This window comes from Taudactylus pleione, unplaced genomic scaffold, assembly GCF_031769625.1.
Source record: "Taudactylus pleione unplaced genomic scaffold, aTauple2 ptg000134l, whole genome shotgun sequence".
NCBI classification, from domain to species: domain Eukaryota; kingdom Metazoa; phylum Chordata; class Amphibia; order Anura; family Myobatrachidae; genus Taudactylus; species Taudactylus pleione.
Genome location: NW_028284536.1, coordinates 4,906,269 through 4,920,707, shown reverse-complemented (window position 1 = coordinate 4,920,707; position 14,439 = coordinate 4,906,269). Strand labels below are relative to the sequence as shown.

The window sequence follows — 14,439 nt, the reverse complement described above, 5'->3', positions numbered from 1 at the left end:
AGAGACTTTATAAACTTTGGCAAGGAAACTTTCCAGATCAATGTTTCTTAGCTGTTGTTAGTTTATGTCTCACACAGGGTCTCTGTGGCGCAATTGGTTAGCGCGTTCGGCTGTTAACCGGAAGGTTGGTGGTTCAATCCCACCCAGGGACGAGAATCTTCTATTAGTCAAATTTTGGGGAATTTTAGGTAGAGAAGTCAACATGTCTAACTACCTTTTTTATGGTAGGGTTCAAGACTTTCTCTGAAACAATTATCTCTAAAGTGAGTTTAATTTGATTTAAGCCAATTTATTCAACAATTAGAAAATACCTGAAGGTTAATGTTGTTCCTGGTGATATCTAATCAGCAGAATGCAACCTAGCAGCATTTTTAAGTGAAAGCCTGTGTTATGTTATAACCAGGTGTTATCTTATCAGTACAAAGGTAAGGAATTAAGAAAAACTTTTTGAAGTTTGAAGATTTTTCTTACAAAATCATTGTCTTTTTGCATCACCAAAGTGTAAGCTGGAAAGATGATTTTGATAAATTACTTGTTAGAACACCTGATTTGCTCTTCTGGAGTCAATGTAGTTTGTTTTTCTCAATAACCATAGAAGTAATAGGGTAAAGTAAAGACATTATGTGCATTTTTTGCTACAGCACTTCTGTCAAAATACGAATTAAATGAGTTAAGATGATAATGGATTTTCTACTACAAGCAAAGACCAAAAAAGTCAAAATAGCAATCCCAATTTTAGATTTGATAAATGAAAATAGCACATAGCAGAGGATGGTTTCGATCCATCGACCTCTGAGTTATGGGCCCAGCAAGCTTCCGCTGCACCACTCTGCTGCTCATGGAAATGCTTAGAACTCAAGAAGGGTTGATTCATCACAAGAACAAGGCAATGTGTTCCTTTTAATTAGCGAAAAATCCTAAAATAACTGTCCAGATTAGAGACTTTATAAACTTTGGCAAGGAAACTTTCCGGATCAATGTTTCTTAGCTGTTGTTAGTTTATGTCTCAGATAGGGTCTCTGTGGCGCAATTGATTAGCGCGTTCGGCTGTTAACTGGAATGTTGGTGGTTCAATCCCACCCAGGGACGAGAATATTCTATTAATCAAGTTTTGGGAATTTTTAGTTAGAGAAGTCAACATGTCAAACTACCTATTTTAAGAAAGGGTTCAAGACTTTCTCTGAAACAATTATCTCTAAAGTGAGTTTAATTTGATTTAAGGCAATTTATTCAACAATTAGAAAATACCTGAAGGTTAATGTTGTTCCTGGTGATATCTAATCAGCAGAATGCAACCTAGCAGCATTTTTAAGTGAAATCCTGTGTTATGTTATAACCAGGTATGATCTTATCAGTACAAAGGTAAGGAATTAAGAAAAACTTTTTGAAGTTTGAAGATTTTTCTTACAAAATCATTGTCTTTTGCATCACCAAAGTGTAAGCTGGAAAGATGATTTTGATAAATTACTTGTTAGAACACCTGATTTGCTCTTCTGGAGTCAATGTAGTTTGTTTTTCTCAATAACCATAGAAGTAATAGGGTAAAGTAAAGACATTATGTGCATTTTTTGCTACAGCACTTCTGTCAAAATACGAATTAAATGAGTTAAGATGATAATGGATTTTCTACTACAAGCAAAGACCAAAAAAGTCAAAATAGCAATCCCAATTTTAGATTTGATAAATGAAAATAGCACATAGCAGAGGATGGTTTCGATCCATCGACCTCTGGGTTATGGGCCCAGCAAGCTTCCGCTGCGCCACTCTGCTGCTCATGGAAGTGCTTAGAACTCAAGAAGGGTTGATTCATCTCAAGAACATGGCAATGTGTTCCTTTTAATTAACGAAAAATCCTAAAATAACTGTCCAGATTAGAGACTTTATAAACTTTGGCAAGGAAACTTTCCAGATCAATCTTTCTTTGCAGTTGTTTGTTTATGTCTCATATAGGGTCTCTGTGGCGCAATTGGTTAGCGTGTTCGGCTGTTAACCGGAAAGTTGGTGGTTCAATACCACCCAGGGACGAGAATCTTCTATTAGTCAAATTTTGGGGAATTTTAGGTAGAGAAGTCAACATGTCTAACTACCTATTTTATGGTAGGGTTCAAGACTTTCTCTGAAACAATTATCTCTAAAGTGAGTTTAATTTGATTTAAGCCAATTTATTCAACAATTAGAAAATTCCTGAAGGTTAATGTTGTTCCTGGTGATATCTAATCAGCAGAATGCAACCTAGCAGCATTTTTAAGTGAAAGCCTGTGTTATGTTATAACCAGGTGTTATCTTATCAGTACAAAGGTAAGGAATTAAGAAAAACTTTTTGAAGTTTGAAGATTTTTCTTACAAAATCATTGTCTTTTTGCATCACCAAAGTGTAAGCTGGAAAGATGATTTTGATAAATTACTTGTTAGAACACCTGATTTGCTCTTCTGGAGTCAATGTAGTTTGTTTTTCTCAATAACCATAGAAGTAATAGGGTAAAGTAAAGACATTATGTGCATTTTTTGCTACAGCACTTCTGTCAAAATACGAATTAAATGAGTTAAGATGATAATGGATTTTCTACTACAAGCAAAGACCAAAAAAGTCAAAATAGCAATCCCAATTTTAGATTTGATAAATGAAAATAGCACATAGCAGAGGATGGTTTCGATCCATCGACCTCTGGGTTATGGGCCCAGCAAGCTTCCGCTGCGCCACTCTGCTGCTCATGGAAGTGCTTAGAACTCAAGAAGGGTTGATTCATCTCAAGAACATGGCAATGTGTTCCTTTTAATTAACGAAAAATCCTAAAATAACTGTCTAGATTAGAGACTTTATAAACTTTGGCAAGGAAACTTTCCAGATCAATCTTTCTTAGGTGTTGTTTGTTTATGTATCACATAAGGTCTCTGTGGCGCAATTGGTTAGCGCGTTCGGCTGTTAACCGGAAGGTTGGTGGTTCAATCCCACCCAGGGACGAGAATCTTCTATTAGTCAAATTTTGGGGAATTTTAGGTAGTTAAGTCAACATGTCTAACTACCTTTTTTATGGTAGGGTTCAAGACTTTCTCTGAAACAATTATCTCTAAAGTGAGTTTAATTTGATTTAAGCCAATTTATTCAACAATTAGAAAATACCTGAAGGTTAATGTTGTTCCTGGTGATATCTAATCAGCAGAATGCATCCTAGCAGCATTTTTAAGTGAAAGCCTGTGTTATGTTATAACCAGGTGTTATCTTATCAGTACAAAGGTAAGGAATTAAGAAAAACTTTTTGAAGTTTGAAGATTTTTCTTACAAAATCATTGTCTTTTTGCATCACCAAAGTGTAAGCTGGAAAGATGATTTTGATAAATTACTTGTTAGAACACCTGATTTGCTCTTCTGGAGTCAATGTAGTTTGTTTTTCTCAATAACCATAGAAGTAATAGGGTAAAGTAAAGACATTATGTGCATTTTTTGCTACAGCACTTCTGTCAAAATACGAATTAAATGAGTTAAGATATTAATGGATTTTCTACTACAAGCAAAGACCAAAAAAGTCAAAACAGCAATCCCAATTTTAGATTTGATAAATGAAAATAGCACATAGCAGAGGATGGTTTCGATCCATTGACCTCTGGGTTATGGGCCCAGCAAGCTTCCGCTGCGCCACTCTGCTGCTCATGGAAATGCTTAGAACTCAAGAAGGGTTGATTCATCACAAGAACATGGCAATGTGTTCCTTTTAATTAGCGAAAAATCCTAAAATAACTGTCCAGATTAGAGACTTTATAAACTTTGGCAAGGAAACTTTCCAGATCAATGTTTCTTAGCTGTTGTTAGTTTATGTCTCACATAGGGTCTCTGTGGCGCAATTGGTTAGCGTGTTCGGCTGTTAACCGGAAGGTTGGTGGTTTAATCCCACCCAGGGACGAGAGTCTTCTATTAGTCAAATTTTGGGGAATTTTAGGTAGAGAAGTCAACATGTCTAACTACCTATTTTATGGTAGGGTTCAAGACTTTCTCTGAAACAATTATCTCTAAAGTGAGTTTAATTTGATTTAAGACAATTTATTCAACATTTAGAAAATACCTGAAGGTTAATGTTGTTCCTGGTGATATCTAATCAGCAGAATGCAACCTAGCAGCATTTTTAAGTGGAAGCCTGTGTTATGTTAAAACCAGGTGTTATCTTATCAGTACAAAGGTAAGGAATTAAGAAAAACTTTTTGAAGTGTGAAGATTTTTCTTACAAAATCATTGTCTTATTGCATCACCAAAGTGTAAGCTGGAAAGATGATTTTGATAAATTACTTGTTAGATCACCTGATTTGCTCTTCTGGAGTCAATGTAGTTTGTTTTTCTCAATAACCATAGAAGTAATAGGGTAAAGTAAAGACATTATGTGGATTTTTTGCTACAGCACTTCTGTCAAAATACGAATTAAATGAGTTAAGATGATAATGGATTTTCTACTATAAGCAAAGACCAAAAAAGTCAAAATAGCAATCCCAATTTTAGATTTGATAAATGAAAATAGCACATAGCAGAGGATGGTTTCGATCCAATGACCTCTGGGTTATTGGCCCAGCACGCTTCCGCTGCACCACTCTGCTGCTCATGGAAGTGCTCAGAACTCAAGAAGGGTTGATTCATCACAAGAACATGGCAATGTGTTCCTTTTAATTAATGAAAAATCCTAAAATAACTGTCCAGATTAGAGACTTTATAAACTTTGGTAAGGAAACTTTCCAGATCAATGTTTCTTAACTGTTGTTTGTTTATGTCTCATATAGGGTCTCTGTGGCACAATTGGTTAGCACGTTCGGCTGTTAATTGGAATATTGGTGGTTCAATCCCACCCAGGGACGAAAATCTTCTATTAGTCAAATTTTGGGGATTTTTAGGTAGAGAAGTCAACATGTCAAACTACCTATTTTATGGTAGGGTTCAAGACTTTCTCTGAAACAATTATCTCTAAAGTGAGTTTAATTTGATTTAAGCCAATTTATTCAACATTTAGAAAATACCTGAAGGTTAATGTTGTTCCTGGTGATATCTAATCAGCAGAATGCAACCTAGCAGCATTTTTAAGTGAAAGCCTGTGTTATGTTATAACCAGGTGTTATCTTATCAGTACAAAGGTAAGGAATTAAGAAAAACTTTTTGAAGTTTGAAGATTTTTCTTACAAAATCATTGTCTTATTGCATCACCAAAGTGTAAGCTGGAAAGATGATTTTGATAAATTACTTGTTAGAACATCTGATTTGCTCTTCTGGAGTCAATGTAGTTTGTTTTTCTCAATAACCATAGAAGTAATAGGGTAAAGTAAATACATTAAGTGGATTTTTTGCTACAGCACTTCTGTCAAAATATGATTAAAATGAGTTAAGATGATAATGGATTTTCTACTAAAAGGAAAGACCAAAAAAGTCAAAATAGCAATCCCAATTTTAGTTTTGATAAATCAAAATAGCACATAGCAGAGGATGGTTTTGATCCATCGACCTCTGGGTTATGGGCCCAGCACGCTTCTGCTGCGCCACTCTGCTGCTCATGGAAGTGCTTAGAACTCAAGAAGGGTTGATTCATCACAAGAACATGGCAATGTGTTCCATTTAATTAACGAAAAATCCTAAAATAACTGTCCAGATTAGAGACTTTATAAACTTTGGCAAGGAAACTTTCCAGATCAATCTTTCTTTGCAGTTGTTTGTTTATGTCTCATATAGGGTCTCTGTGGCGCAATTGGTTAGCGTGTTCGGCTGTTAACCGGAAAGTTGGTGGTTCAATACCACCCAGGGACGAGAATTTTCTATTAGTCAAATTTTGGGGAATTTTAGGTAGAGAAGTCAACATGTCTAACTACCTATTTTATGGTAGGATTCAAGACTTTCTCTGAAACAATTATCTCTAAAGTGAGTTTAATTTGATTTAAGCCAATTTATTCAACAATTAGAAAATACCTGAAGGTTAATGTTGTTCCTGGTGATATCTAATCAGCAGAATGCAACCTAGCAGCATTTTTAAGTGAAAGCCTGTGTTATGTTATAACCAGGTGTTATCTTATCAGTACAAAGGTAAGGAATTAAGAAAAACTTTTTGAAGTTTGAAGATTTTTCTTACAAAATCATTGTCTTTTTGCATCACCAAAGTGTAAGCTGGAAAGATGATTTTGATAAATTACTTGTTAGAACACCTGATTTGCTCTTCTGGAGTCAATGTAGTTTGTTTTTCTCAATAACCATAGAAGTAATAGGGTAAAGTAAAGACATTATGTGCATTTTTTGCTACAGCACTTCTGTCAAAATACGAATTAAATGAGTTAAGATGATAATGGATTTTCTACTACAAGCAAAGACCAAAAAAGTCAAAATAGCAATCCCAATTTTAGATTTGATAAATGAAAATAGCACATAGCAGAGGATGGTTTCGATCCATCGACCTCTGGGTTATGGGCCCAACAAGCTTCCGCTGCACTACTCTGCTGCTCATGGAAATGCTTAGAACTCAAGAAGGGTTGATTCGTCACAAGAACAAGGCAATGTGTTCCTTTTAATTAGCGAAAAATCCTAAAATAACTGTCCAGATTAGAGACTTTATAAACTTTGGCAAGGAAACTTTCCAGATCAATGTTTCTTAGCTGTTGTTAGTTTATGTCTCACATAGGGTCTCTGTGGCGCAATTGGTTAGCGCGTTCGGCTGTTAACCGGAAGGTTGGTGGTTCAATCCCACCCAGGGACGAGAATCTTCTATTAGTCAAATTTTGGGGAATTTTAGGTAGTTAAGTCAACATGTCTAACTACCTTTTTTATGGTAGGGTTCAAGACTTTCTCTGAAACAATTATCTCTAAAGTGAGTTTAATTTGATTTAAGCCAATTTATTCAACAATTAGAAAATACCTGAAGGTTAATGTTGTTCCTGGTGATATCTAATCAGCAGAATGCATCCTAGCAGCATTTTTAAGTGAAAGCCTGTGTTATGTTATAACCAGGTGTTATCTTATCAGTACAAAGGTAAGGAATTAAGAAAAACTTTTTGAAGTTTGAAGATTTTTCTTACAAAATCATTGTCTTTTTGCATCACCAAAGTGTAAGCTGGAAAGATGATTTTGATAAATTACTTGTTAGAACACCTGATTTGCTCTTCTGGAGTCAATGTAGTTTGTTTTTCTCAATAACCATAGAAGTAATAGGGTAAAGTAAAGACATTATGTGCATTTTTTGCTACAGCACTTCTGTCAAAATACGAATTAAATGAGTTAAGATATTAATGGATTTTCTACTACAAGCAAAGACCAAAAAAGTCAAAACAGCAATCCCAATTTTAGATTTGATAAATGAAAATAGCACATAGCAGAGGATGGTTTCGATCCATTGACCTCTGGGTTATGGGCCCAGCAAGCTTCCGCTGCGCCACTCTGCTGCTCATGGAAATGCTTAGAACTCAAGAAGGGTTGATTCATCACAAGAACATGGCAATGTGTTCCTTTTAATTAGCGATAAATCCTAAAATAACTGTCCAGATTAGAGACTTTATAAACTTTGGCAAGGAAACTTTCCAGATCAATGTTTCTTAGCTGTTGTTAGTTTATGTCTCACATAGGGTCTCTGTGGCGCAATTGGTTAGCGTGTTCGGCTGTTAACCGGAAGGTTGGTGGTTTAATCCCACCCAGGGACGAGAGTCTTCTATTAGTCAAATTTTGGGGAATTTTAGGTAGAGAAGTCAACATGTCTAACTACCTATTTTATGGTAGGGTTCAAGACTTTCTCTGAAACAATTATCTCTAAAGTGAGTTTAATTTGATTTAAGACAATTTATTCAACATTTAGAAAATACCTGAAGGTTAATGTTGTTCCTGGTGATATCTAATCAGCAGAATGCAACCTAGCAGCATTTTTAAGTGGAAGCCTGTGTTATGTTAAAACCAGGTGTTATCTTATCAGTACAAAGGTAAGGAATTAAGAAAAACTTTTTGAAGTGTGAAGATTTTTCTTACAAAATCATTGTCTTATTGCATCACCAAAGTGTAAGCTGGAAAGATGATTTTGATAAATTACTTGTTAGATCACCTGATTTGCTCTTCTGGAGTCAATGTAGTTTGTTTTTCTCAATAACCATAGAAGTAATAGGGTAAAGTAAAGACATTATGTGGATTTTTTGCTACAGCACTTCTGTCAAAATACGAATTAAATGAGTTAAGATGATAATGGATTTTCTACTATAAGCAAAGACCAAAAAAGTCAAAATAGCAATCCCAATTTTAGATTTGATAAATGAAAATAGCACATAGCAGAGGATGGTTTCGATCCAATGACCTCTGGGTTATTGGCCCAGCACGCTTCCGCTGCACCACTCTGCTGCTCATGGAAGTGCTCAGAACTCAAGAAGGGTTGATTCATCACAAGAACATGGCAATGTGTTCCTTTTAATTAATGAAAAATCCTAAAATAACTGTCCAGATTAGAGACTTTATAAACTTTGGTAAGGAAACTTTCCAGATCAATGTTTCTTAACTGTTGTTTGTTTATGTCTCATATAGGGTCTCTGTGGCACAATTGGTTAGCACGTTCGGCTGTTAATTGGAATATTGGTGGTTCAATCCCACCCAGGGACGAAAATCTTCTATTAGTCAAATTTTGGGGATTTTTAGGTAGAGAAGTCAACATGTCAAACTACCTATTTTATGGTAGGGTTCAAGACTTTCTCTGAAACAATTATCTCTAAAGTGAGTTTAATTTGATTTAAGCCAATTTATTCAACATTTAGAAAATACCTGAAGGTTAATGTTGTTCCTGGTGATATCTAATCAGCAGAATGCAACCTAGCAGCATTTTTAAGTGAAAGCCTGTGTTATGTTATAACCAGGTGTTATCTTATCAGTACAAAGGTAAGGAATTAAGAAAAACTTTTTGAAGTTTGAAGATTTTTCTTACAAAATCATTGTCTTATTGCATCACCAAAGTGTAAGCTGGAAAGATGATTTTGATAAATTACTTGTTAGAACATCTGATTTGCTCTTCTGGAGTCAATGTAGTTTGTTTTTCTCAATAACCATAGAAGTAATAGGGTAAAGTAAATACATTAAGTGGATTTTTTGCTACAGCACTTCTGTCAAAATATGATTAAAATGAGTTAAGATGATAATGGATTTTCTACTAAAAGGAAAGACCAAAAAAGTCAAAATAGCAATCCCAATTTTAGTTTTGATAAATCAAAATAGCACATAGCAGAGGATGGTTTTGATCCATCGACCTCTGGGTTATGGGCCCAGCACGCTTCTGCTGCGCCACTCTGCTGCTCATGGAAGTGCTTAGAACTCAAGAAGGGTTGATTCATCACAAGAACATGGCAATGTGTTCCATTTAATTAACGAAAAATCCTAAAATAACTGTCCAGATTAGAGACTTTATAAACTTTGGCAAGGAAACTTTCCAGATCAATCTTTCTTTGCAGTTGTTTGTTTATGTCTCATATAGGGTCTCTGTGGCGCAATTGGTTAGCGTGTTCGGCTGTTAACCGGAAAGTTGGTGGTTCAATACCACCCAGGGACGAGAATTTTCTATTAGTCAAATTTTGGGGAATTTTAGGTAGAGAAGTCAACATGTCTAACTACCTATTTTATGGTAGGATTCAAGACTTTCTCTGAAACAATTATCTCTAAAGTGAGTTTAATTTGATTTAAGCCAATTTATTCAACAATTAGAAAATACCTGAAGGTTAATGTTGTTCCTGGTGATATCTAATCAGCAGAATGCAACCTAGCAGCATTTTTAAGTGAAAGCCTGTGTTATGTTATAACCAGGTGTTATCTTATCAGTACAAAGGTAAGGAATTAAGAAAAACTTTTTGAAGTTTGAAGATTTTTCTTACAAAATCATTGTCTTTTTGCATCACCAAAGTGTAAGCTGGAAAGATGATTTTGATAAATTACTTGTTAGAACACCTGATTTGCTCTTCTGGAGTCAATGTAGTTTGTTTTTCTCAATAACCATAGAAGTAATAGGGTAAAGTAAAGACATTATGTGGATTTTTTGCTACAGCACTTCTGTCAAAATACGATTTAAATGAGTTAAGATGATAATGGATTTTCTACTATAAGCAAAGACCAAAAAAGTCAAAATAGCAATCCCAATTTTAGATTTGATAAATGAAAATAGCACATAGCAGAGGATGGTTTCGATCCATCGACCTCTGGGTTATGGGCCCAACAAGCTTCCGCTGTGCCACTCTGCTGCTCATGGAAATGCTTAGAACTCAAGAAGGGTTGATTCATCACAAGAACATGGCAATGTGTTCCTTTTAATTAGCGAAAAATCCTAAAATAACTGTCCAGATTAGAGACTTTATAAACTTTGGCAAGGAAACTTTCCAGATCAATGTTTCTTAGCTGTTGTTAGTTTATGTCTCACATAGGGTCTCTGTGGCGCAATTGGTTAGCGTGTTCGGCTGTTAATTGGAATATTGGTGGTTCAATCCCACCCAGGGACGAAAATCTTCTATTAGTCAAATTTTGGGGATTTTTAGGTAGAGAAGTCAACATGTCAAACTACCTATTTTATGGTAGGGTTCAAGACTTTCTCTGAAACAATTATCTCTAAAGTGAGTTTAATTTGATTTAAGCCAATTTATTCAACATTTAGAAAATACCTGAAGGTTAATGTTGTTCCTGGTGATATCTAATCAGCAGATTGCAACCTAGCAGCATTTTTAAGTGGAAGCCTGTGTTATGTTAAAACCAGGTGTTATCTTATCAGTACAAAGGTAAGGAATTAAGAAAAACTTTTTGAAGTGTGAAGATTTTTCTTACAAAATCATTGTCTTATTGCATCACCAAAGTGTAAGCTGGAAAGATGATTTTGATAAATTACTTGTTAGATCACCTGATTTGCTCTTCTGGACTCAATGTAGTTTGTTTTTCTCAATAACCATAGAAGTAATAGGGTAAAGTAAAGACATTATGTGGATTTTTTGCTACAGCACTTCTGTCAAAATACGAATTAAATGAGTTAAGATGATAATGGATTTTCTACTATAAGCAAAGACCAAAAAAGTCAAAATAGCAATCCCAATTTTAGATTTGATAAATGAAAAAAGCACATAGCAGAGGATGGTTTCAATCCAATGACCTCTGGGTTATTGGCCCAGCACGCTTCCGCTGCGCCAATCTGCTGCTCATGGAAGTGCTTAGAACTCAAGAAGGGTTGATTCATCACAAGAACATGGCAATGTGTTCCTTTTAATTAATGAAAAATCCTAAAATAACTGTCCAGATTAGAGACTTTATAAACTTTGGTAAGGAAACTTTCCAGATCAATGTTTCTTAGCTGTTGTTTGTTTATGTCTCATATAGGGTCTCTGTGGCACAATTGGTTAGCATGTTCGGCTGTTAATTGGAATATTGGTGGTTCAATCCCACCCAGGGACGAAAATCTTCTATTAGTCAAATTTTGGGGATTTTTAGGTAGAGAAGTCAACATGTCAAACTACCTAATTTATGGTAGGGTTCAAGACTTTCTCTGAAACAATTATCTCTAAAGTGAGTTTAATTTGATTTAAGCCTATTTATTCAACATTTAGAAAATACCTGAAGGTTAATGTTGTTCCTGGTGATATCTAATCAGCAGAATGCAACCTAGCAGCATTTTTAAGTGGAAGCCTGTGTTATGTTAAAACCAGGTGTTATCTTATCAGTACAAAGGTAAGGAATTAAGAAAAACTTTTTGAAGTTTGAAGATTTTTCTTACAAAATCATTGTCTTTTTGCATCACCAAAGTGTAAGCTGGAAAGATGTTTTTGATAAATTACTTGTTAGAACACCTGATTTGCTCTTCTGGAGTCAATGTAGTTTGTTTTTCTCAATAACCATAGAAGTAATAGGGTAAAGTAAAGACATTATGTGGATTTTTTGCTACAGCACTTCTGTCAAAATATGATTTAAATGAGTTAAGATGATAATGGATTTTCTACTATAAGCAAAGACCAAAAAAGTCAAAATAGCAATCCCAATTTTAGATTTGTTAAATGAAAATAGCACATAGCAGAGGATGGTTTCAATCCATCGACCTCTGGGTTATGGGCCCAGCACGCTTCCGCTGCGCCACTCTGCTGCTCATGGAAGTGCTTAGAACTCAAGAAGGGTTGATTCATCACAAGAACATGGCAATGTGTTCCTTTTAATTAATGAAAAATCCTAAAATAACTGTCCAGATTAGAGACTTTATAAACTTTGGCAAGGAAACTTTCCAGATCAATGTTTCTTAGCTGTTGTTAGTTTATGTCTCATATAGGGTCTCTGTGGCGCAATTGGTTAGCGCGTTCGCCTGTTAACCGGAAGGTTGGTGGTTCAATCCCACCCAGGGACGAGAATCTTCTATTAGTCAAATTTTGGGGAATTTTAGGTAGAGAAGTCAACATGTCTAACTACCTATTTTATGGTAGGGTTCAAGACTTTCTCTGAAACAATTATCTCTAAAGTGAGTTTAATTTGATTTAAGCCAATTTATTCAACAATTAGAAAATACCTGAAGGTTAATGTTGTTCCTGGTGATATCTAATCAGCAGAATGCAACCTAGCAGCATTTTTAAGTGAAAGCCTGTGTTATGTTATAACCAGGTGTTATCTTATCAGTACAAATGTAAGGAATTAAGAAAAACTTTTTGAAGTTTGAAGATTTTTCTTACAAAATCATTGTCTTATTGCATCACCAAAGTGTAAGCTGGAAAGATGATTTTGATAAATTACTTGTTTGAACACCTGATTTGCTCTTCTGGAGTCAATGTAGTTTGTTTTTCTCAATAACCATAGAAGTAATAGGGTAAAGTAAAGACATTATGTGGATTTTTTGCTACAGCACTTCTGTCAAAATACGATTTAAATGAGTTAAGATGATAATGGATTTTCTACTATAAGCAAAGACCAAAAAAGTCAAAATAGCAATCCCAATTTTAGATTTGATAAATGAAAATAGCACATAGCAGAGGATGGTTTCGATCCAACGACCTCTGGGTTATGGGCCCAGCACGCTTCTGCTGCGCCACTCTGCTGCTCATGGAAGTGCTTAGAACTCAAGAAGGGTTGATTCATCACAAGAACATGGCAATGTGTTCCTTTTAATTAATGAAAAATCCTAAAATAACTGTCCAGATTAGAGACTTTATAAACTTTGGTAAGGAAACTTTCCAGATCAATGTTTCTTAGCTGTTGTTTGTTTATGTCTCATATAGGGTCTCTGTGGCACAATTGGTTAGCACGTTCGGCTGTTAATTGGAATATTGGTGGTTCAATCCCACCCAGGGACGAAAATCTTCTATTAGTCAAATTTTGGGGATTTTTAGGTAGAGAAGTCAACATGTCAAACTACCTATTTTATGGTAGGGTTCAAGACTTTCTCTGAAACAATTATCTCTAAAGTGAGTTTAATTTGATTTAAGCCAATTTATTCAACATTTAGAAAATACCTGAAGGTTAATGTTGTTCATGGTGATATCTAATCAGCAGATTGCAACCTAGCAGCATTTTTAAGTGGAAGCCTGTGTTATGTTAAAACCAGGTGTTATCTTATCAGTACAAAGGTAAGGAATTAAGAAAAACTTTTTGAAGTGTGAAGATTTTTCTTACAAAATCATTGTCTTATTGCATCACCAAAGTGTAAGCTGGAAAGATGATTTTGATAAATTACTTGTTAGATCACCTGATTTGCTCTTCTGGACTCAATGTAGTTTGTTTTTCTCAATAACCATAGAAGTAATAGGGTAAAGTAAAGACATTATGTGGATTTTTTGCTACAGCACTTCTGTCAAAATACGAATTAAATGAGTTAAGATGATAATGGATTTTCTACTATAAGCAAAGACCAAAAAAGTCAAAATAGCAATCCCAATTTTAGATTTGATAAATGAAAATAGCACATAGCAGAGGATGGTTTCGATCCAATGACCTCTGGGTTATTGGCCCAGCACGCTTCCGCTGCACCACTCTGCTGCTCATGGAAGTGCTCAGAACTCAAGAAGGGTTGATTCATCACAAGAACATGGCAATGTGTTCCTTTTAATTAATGAAAAATCCTAAAATAACTGTCCAGATTAGAGACTTTATAAACTTTGGTAAGGAAACTTTCCAGATCAATGTTTCTTAACTGTTGTTTGTTTATGTCTCATATAGGGTCTCTGTGGCACAATTGGTTAGCACGTTCGGCTGTTAATTGGAATATTGGTGGTTCAATCCCACCCAGGGACGAAAATCTTCTATTAGTCAAATTTTGGGGATTTTTAGGTAGAGAAGTCAACATGTCAAACTACCTATTTTATGGTAGGGTTCAAGACTTTCTCTGAAACAATTATCTCTAAAGTGAGTTTAATTTGATTTAAGCCAATTTATTCAACATTTAGAAAATACCTGAAGGTTAATGTTGTTCCTGGTGATATCTAATCAGCAGATTGCAACCTAGCAGCATTTTTAAGTGGAAGCCT

The 14,439-nt window shown here is 35.1% G+C and overlaps 3 non-coding genes across 3 annotated transcripts; all 3 read left to right on the top strand.

Annotated features, from left to right (window-relative positions):
* Window positions 1–78: 78 nt before the first annotated feature.
* On the top strand, window positions 79–152 carry TRNAN-GUU (transfer RNA asparagine (anticodon GUU)). The gene has a single exon. It is a non-coding gene; the product is annotated as a tRNA-Asn (tRNA).
* A 2,736-nt stretch (window positions 153–2,888) lies between these two features.
* TRNAN-GUU (transfer RNA asparagine (anticodon GUU)) lies at window positions 2,889–2,962 on the top strand. The gene has a single exon. It is a non-coding gene; the product is annotated as a tRNA-Asn (tRNA).
* Window positions 2,963–6,636: 3,674 nt separating this feature from the next.
* On the top strand, window positions 6,637–6,710 carry TRNAN-GUU (transfer RNA asparagine (anticodon GUU)). The gene has a single exon. It is a non-coding gene; the product is annotated as a tRNA-Asn (tRNA).
* Window positions 6,711–14,439: the final 7,729 nt, after the last annotated feature.